The sequence below is a fragment of the Aegilops tauschii genome, unplaced genomic scaffold (genome assembly GCF_002575655.3).
Source record: "Aegilops tauschii subsp. strangulata cultivar AL8/78 unplaced genomic scaffold, Aet v6.0 ptg000228l_obj, whole genome shotgun sequence".
In the NCBI taxonomy this organism is placed as follows: domain Eukaryota; kingdom Viridiplantae; phylum Streptophyta; class Magnoliopsida; order Poales; family Poaceae; genus Aegilops; species Aegilops tauschii.
In genome coordinates this window covers 53296-60309 of record NW_027332516.1, presented here as the reverse complement: position 1 = coordinate 60309, position 7014 = coordinate 53296, and the positions used below count along the sequence as shown (strand labels likewise).

General features: G+C 45.2%; 1 long non-coding RNA gene across 1 annotated transcript; it reads left to right on the top strand.

The window, feature by feature from the left end:
* Nucleotides 1–2612: 2612 nt before the first annotated feature.
* LOC141028538 (uncharacterized) lies at nt 2613–5866 on the top strand. The gene is made up of 2 exons (XR_012190768.1): nt 2613–4554; nt 4629–5866. It is a non-coding gene; the product is annotated as an uncharacterized lncRNA (long non-coding RNA).
* The last annotated feature ends 1148 nt before the right edge of the window (nt 5867–7014 follow it).

Sequence of the window (7014 nt, the reverse complement as noted above, 5' to 3'; positions counted from 1 at the left end):
ACAAAAATGTTCTTTTTCAGACAAAAAAAATCTCTCTTTATGCTTAAAAAATCATGTATCTTTTAACAACTCTTCATGTATTTAATAAATATGTATGTGAAAAAAAGTGTTCTAGAGTTACCCTAAGTTGGTGATGCTTAAACTGAAAACCGGCCTTTATGCACACATGTCTCCGTAGTGTGCTAATGTGTCATCGTCTATTTTTATCGTTTTCCTTTACCGACCCGTAACAATACCCCATTTCATACATGACATGAATAAATCTAATCACTTGCCCATTTCTTTGTACGGATTAAATCTATATGCAAGCCGTGTTGGAATAGAATATATGTGGTATCTTGAACTGCGCTTTTGTAGGTTAAGACCATCTTTGTTTGGGCCGTAACTACAAATTCTCAGATTATAGACAATTTTTTGTAAATTACGAGTGTGTGGTATTTTTTCTCCCGTTGCAAAGGTACATAACTATATATATGTCCTAGACTTGCACGGAACTCCTTGCTTGAAAGACTGCAAAGGGATTCTTTAGGTTTTCGGACACCATAGATCACACTGGAATTATTGGATTAGCAGTACGACTTTTTGACTGTGGAATTGGACATATCAGGGACGGATTAATTGTCATCATCTATTGGCATGCGGCATGATCATTTTCAGAGAAAGTTTCTTCGCTTTGCCTGGCTGCCTCCCTCTTTTGCGGAGTAGTAGTACAAAGCTAGCAACGGCCTCCAGGAGATAGAGAGTGAGCCAACAGATCAAAACAACAACAACACTGCAGCAGGGTGGAAAAATAATCGCGCCATGACCGCCATCCGCCGTGCCGATCCCATCAAAATTGAATTGTTAGACCTGCTCAAATTCCTAACTGCCACCCCTTCCTGATTCGTGTGGATACCCGATCTGAGCACACATCGGCAACCCGCAGGTCTCCCCTCTGAATCTGATCCGAGCAGTCCAGGCACAGGTATAGCGCGTCCCTTTTTGGCGCTGGCTTCTTACTCGCCGTCTGACATCACGCATGCCCTGCTACTCGCCGTCCAGACGCTCTCGTTGCCTGCGTTCGATCCACACTGGAGAGAACATACAGGACGGAACGGCGGCGGCGCCTGCCAGTGAATGACAGCTGACAGAGGAGAGGGCTGTTGTCGCCGCCCAGTTTTGGTGGCTGCTGCAAGCCGTGGACCGTGGAGGAAGCTGGCGCTGCTGCAAGGCTGATGACAAGCCAGCGTGCACGACGACGCGGCGCTGCAGGATCGAAGGAGGACGAACCCCATACAACAACGACGAACGAATATAATCTTCTTAGGAGATCGGACCCCACCAGCGTACCAGTTTTTATTACTTATTATAAAAAAATCGTGTATGGGCTGGACTAAGAGGGTGTTTCTTTCTAGGGACTTATTGGTTTAGGGACTTAAAAAAGTCCCTATAAGTTCCATCTAAACCAAATGGGAGGGACTTATAGGAACTTAAAGTGGGCATTTGAGACTTATGAAATAAGACTCTCAAGGAGGGACTTATAGGGACTTATAGTTGTAATATGGTCTTATAGAGACTTATAAGTCCCAGGAACCAAATAGGTAGGGACTTTTTAAGAACTTCGGACTTATAAGTTGGGACTAAAAAAAGTCCTAGGACTTATGAACCAAACAGGGCCTAAAGCAGGCCCAAGTCTGCCATCGTGCTACCACGGAGGCAAAAACGAATTGTTCCATTAGTACCACATCGGTTAATTCCAAAACGTAATCGTAAAAGCGTAATACAATTGGACGAAAGCGTATTGTGACGATGAACCCATGGAGTCAATCCATGCTTTATTATTATTAGGGATAGACTAGCAAAATATACACATGCCACTGGACAATTGATCAACCCGCAGAAGTGTTCTATCCTCTTTGGTGAGCATTGTCGTGTGGATGACCGGGAAGCTGTTATTCAGGTTTTGGAGGTGCAACAACATAGTTTTGAGGAATGCTACCTGGGTCTTCCTACTCCAAGGGGCCGCATGTCTAAGGATAGGTTCCAAAACTTGCAGCAAAAGTACATCAAGAGAATGATTGACTGGGATGGTTGTCAGCTTGCTCAGAGTGGAAGAGAAGTCCTCATAAAATCAATCGCCCAAGCGATCCCCACATATATTATGAGTGTGTTTAAACTACCGGCGTCCACTTGTGAGGACCTCATGAGAATGATACGAAATTTCTTTTGGGGAGTTGATAAGGGGAAGAGAAAGATGCATTGGCGTGCTTGGATCCATTTGATAAAACCAAAGGTGCAAGGAGGACTTGGCTTCCGCAACCTACGCCTTTTTAACCAAGCTGTGCTCGCTCGCCAAGCATGGCGGCTCTTGACCAATCCGGAGAGTCTGTGTGCTCGTCTTTTGAAAGCGAGGTACTACCCGAATGGAAGCTTGGAAGATACGGTTTTCTCAGGAGGAGCTTCGGCGACTTGGCAGACAGTTGAACATGGGCTGCAACCAGTGGCGGATCTTGAGCCGAAATTATGGGGGGGCCATGGGCTAGAGGGGGGGTGGCAAACATAACTATTTTAGCAGATTTTTAATGGAAAATATGCCTAACACAAAGGACTATATACATGTTTTCTTGTGAGCTTGGGGGGGCATGGCCCAGGTTGGCCCCATGTAGCTCCGCCACTGGCTGCAACTTCTCAAGTCTGGCTTAGTATGGTGCGTGGGGAACGGCAGGTCCATTAGAATTTGGAGAGACCGATGGATTCCACGGAATGGGGGAGGATGACCGGTGACACCACAAGGCCGAAGCCGTCTCCGCCGGGTGTCTGAGTTATTGGATAATCATGGTGGTTGGCGTATGGACGTTATTCATGACACGTTCCTTCCGGTGGATGCAGAAGAGATTGCCAAAATTCGAACTTCACCTCGTATGGGTGAGGATCTTCTTGCGTGGGGACCGGAGCAGAATGGTTGCTTCACAGTACGGAGTGCTTACCGACTTGCTCTGGAGGATCATCTTCGATCCTCTTCAGTCGCGGCGGGCAGGGCACCGGATGGGCGACGAGCCGTCTGGGCTTCTATATGGAGGTGCCCTGCTCCTCCTAAGGTTCGCACCTTCACTTGGCGTGTGATCACAGATTGTCTACCAACATGGGTTAATAAAAAACGGCGTAGTTTGGAAGTCCTTGACGACTGCCCCCTCTGCGCGTTGGAGCCGGAGGACACGTTTCATGTATTTTGCAGATGTCCTAGAGCGGTGGCACTTTGGCAAGCGATGGCAGAACAGTGGCGGATCCCCCTGCCAGCGTCGTTTGAATGGACGGGCCCTGAGTAGCTTGCCCAAACGTTTTGCGACCTGCGGGACACTGAGAGATTGGAGCTCATGATGACATTATGGCGTTGCTGGCACGTTCGCAACGAGATAACACACCATAAGCAGCCCCCCCCCCCAGTTGAAGCATCCAAGAGGTATCTTCTAAGCTACATGGACTCACTAATTGGTGTGCAGAACAACCCAGGTACGGATCCAGTTAAAGGAAAGCAAGTTGTGGATGTGGTGACTCCCAACAAGCCATTACCGCATGCTCAGCCCATCAATGGTGCCCCACCTAGGTGGTCTCCTCCGGCTCAAGGATGGGCAAAATTGAACGTTGACAGATCGTTCTGTGCCACATCGGGAACTGGGGGGTGGGCATGATTCTGCGCGGCTCCATCGGTGACATCATTTTCTCATCCTGTAGAAAGTTGCACACATGTACAGAACCATTGGAGGCTGAGCTCTCAGCTTGCATGGAGGGCATCAACCTCGCCCTGCAATGGACGGTGATACCGATAGAAGTAGAGACGGGCTGCCTTGTCGCTCTTAACATGATTAATGGGCCGGACAGAGACCGGTCTCGCTATACCATGTTGGTTGACCAAATTCAAAGGCTTTTGAGGGAAGGGAGGATGTTCAAGCTAACTCATATTCGTAGGGAACAGAATGGTGCAAGCTATTATCTGGCCTCCTTTGGACGGATAGAAGGTCGCATTGTGGTGTGGTTGGGTTCGGGACCAGGAGACGCCCCTGATATTTGTAAGAATGACTTATGTCCTGACTGATGAAATAAAATCTTCCTTTCACCCGCAAAAAAAAAAAAAATAGAGAGATGCACCATGCATATCTATCCGGCTATCTATCCTTGCTTTTTATGTAGGAAAATAATGAAAACTTACCAACGGCATGGCGGCTGTGTCGAGCGGCCAGTATGCCACAAGAATTACAATACGTGTCGTTCCATCGAACCCTCATTTGACCGGATTAGTCTGAATCAGATCGACAGAAAGTAAGTACCACCGAAAAACTACACAAGCCGAGCACTCATTCTCTTCCTCTCCCTCATTCCCTCCGCCCTCGCGTCGTCCCCAGAAAAGTACACTGGCCGAGCCCCAAATCGTGTCGCCGGTACCCCCTTCTCAGCCTTCCTGCCTTCCCTCGCCGTCGCCAGTGTAGGGCCGTCGGGCTAAGCCCGGTTGGCGGACAGCGGCATCGGGTTTTCTCTGCAGCGGCGGGATCTCGTGGTGGGGAGGCGGGCTCGGCCCAGGTAAGCTTCGGCTCATGCTTTCTTTGTGATTTGTGGCGTTCGACTCAAATCAATCTGCTTGTTCTTCAATTCAGGGAGAGAGGTGGTGGTCATGAAGTTAGTTCCCCGGTGTTGCTTGATCCCCCATTTGGAGCCCGAAGTTTATTGTCAGATGTATATGTACAGATGTCCTGTGCGCGTGGCCAGGTGTTTCTTCGGAACGGATGTGATCTTTACATCTGCCTCATACTCTGCATCTCTGTTCACTGATTGGTCGCTTATTGAATCATCAGTGGGTACGTATATGAATCACTGAGAGTAGGTGTAAATAAGCGATGTGGGATTATTATTTAGCCGAACAAGCATTGGAGAGAATCATATTATTTTTTCGGCATGGTGGACCACATGCATGCAAGGTCCAGATCATCAAAAAATAAACATACATGTATGGCCCAAAGCCTGACATACATGTAGGGCCCAAAGCCTGACGATCAGGGCGTTTCTTAGGTTGGGCGATGTTTTCTCAACGCCCGCAGGAACGCAAGAATTTTAACGACGAAAGTTTTGACGGACGGATGAAATTAGTATCACCTTTTGTCTATACAAATCGTAAAAGCGTATTATGACATGAGAAGAAAGTGTATTGTGACGCTGAACCCGACAAAGTCAATCGGTGCTTTATTATTACTAGCATAAATGCCCGTGCGTTGCAACGGGAGACAAAAAACCCACTTTAATAATGCAATGGCTCACATCATGAACCGTGATGATATCAACAAACTCCTTGAAATCCTCCACATTGTCACATGAGAAACAACATAATATGAGAAACGTTTTACAAAGATCACACATCTTTCTATGATATAACAGAGAAAGGTGCGGAGTTTGAGAAACAACATAATATGAGGAGCATTTTACAAAGATCACACATCTTTCTATGATATAACAGAGAAAAGTGCGGTTTGAGTTGCACAAAGTAGGGACTCCGAGTCCGATTCCTTGTACTTTGATGACGGGTGCTAGTGAGTTGATCAGAAAAATAAGAGTAAAGATGTTTTCTGTTCTCAGAAAAGTATAGCATGACCAACAAAAAATGAACACCTTTTTATTGTGATTTAGACTTTTTTTGCATGTGTTATACGTAATATTTTTCTCTTGAGTTAAAAATTTCGGTACGTCAAATATTAGTATTACAACGTCATATCTTAGTTCTTGACGTCAACAGTTCTGATATAAACAAGTGGTTCAACTGTGGCATATGCACCTAAACAAAACACCTACCAATTCAGTTACAAACGAAGCGTTTCAACAAATTTAGACACAAAAGAAGAAATTCATCGGCCTCGACCATGTAGGTAAATCATGATATTTTTGCACCAGACCGTCTGATCTGGTAGACCGGTCGCACATGTGATGATGATCCGATTGCATGGCCCTGTCATGTCCGCCGTGGGTGATGTTGTGTAAGCCGTGCGTTCGCACATCACATTAATTTTTTGAATAACTCCCCCCGCAAAAAATATTTTTTTGAATAACTCAAAATCATGATTGGCCACGATCTAAGTTTTTCTCCAGTGCAAAGACATCTAATTTTGTATATGCTCATGTTTTTCTTTGTATGTGCTCAAGTCTCAACTTGCATGTTCCATAAAAAAATTGTACGCATGTTTTTTTATATATATCTAACTCATAATGGAGTGTGGCGTAGTCCTCAATCATCATGGCCGATCCCTTTGTTTTCTGCCTCATCTTCCACACGCACATGAAAGTTTCCTTCTCTCATTCCCGGTCATGATTTAATTCCTCATTCCTTGTTTGGTTTTTAATCACATCTGAAATCCCTTGTTCTTTCCTTATTATCTCAATTCCTCTTTCTTTCCTTATATTCTCTCAATGCCTCTTTCCTTCCTTATTCTCATTCCTTGTTTGATTTTTAATCACATCTGAAATCTCTCGTTCTTTACTTATTATCTCAATCCCTCTCTTTCTTTCCTTATATTCTCTCAATGCCTCTTTCCTTCCTTATTATGAGACGTCTGATTTCCTCCATAATGATTCCTGAGATGGCTCCTCGATATCCAAAAGAAAATCAAGACGTATATAAATTAGGAAAAATAGATCTAAGGGAGCGATGTGGGTCTATTTAATAGGATAATCAACATTGTATTCTCATATCTTGCAATCCAGCTTAGTCCAGATTTTTTTTTGCGTCGGCCGCCTGGGATTATTTGACAGGTGCGAAACCTTTTCTCTCAAACACGAAAACATCCTAGCTCAACTGGCGACGGCTTGGCATGTTAGGTCTGGTGGTTTTGAGTTCTATCCCACCGAAGAACAGTTTTTTTCTGCCTTGGATCGTTGACGGAGGATGAAATCATCATAATGATGGACGAAACTACAGACGGTTCCTCGAATTAGTACCACCTCGTGTGTTTTAAATTCAAACTGAAAGCATAAATTCATGGGAAGAAACATATTGTG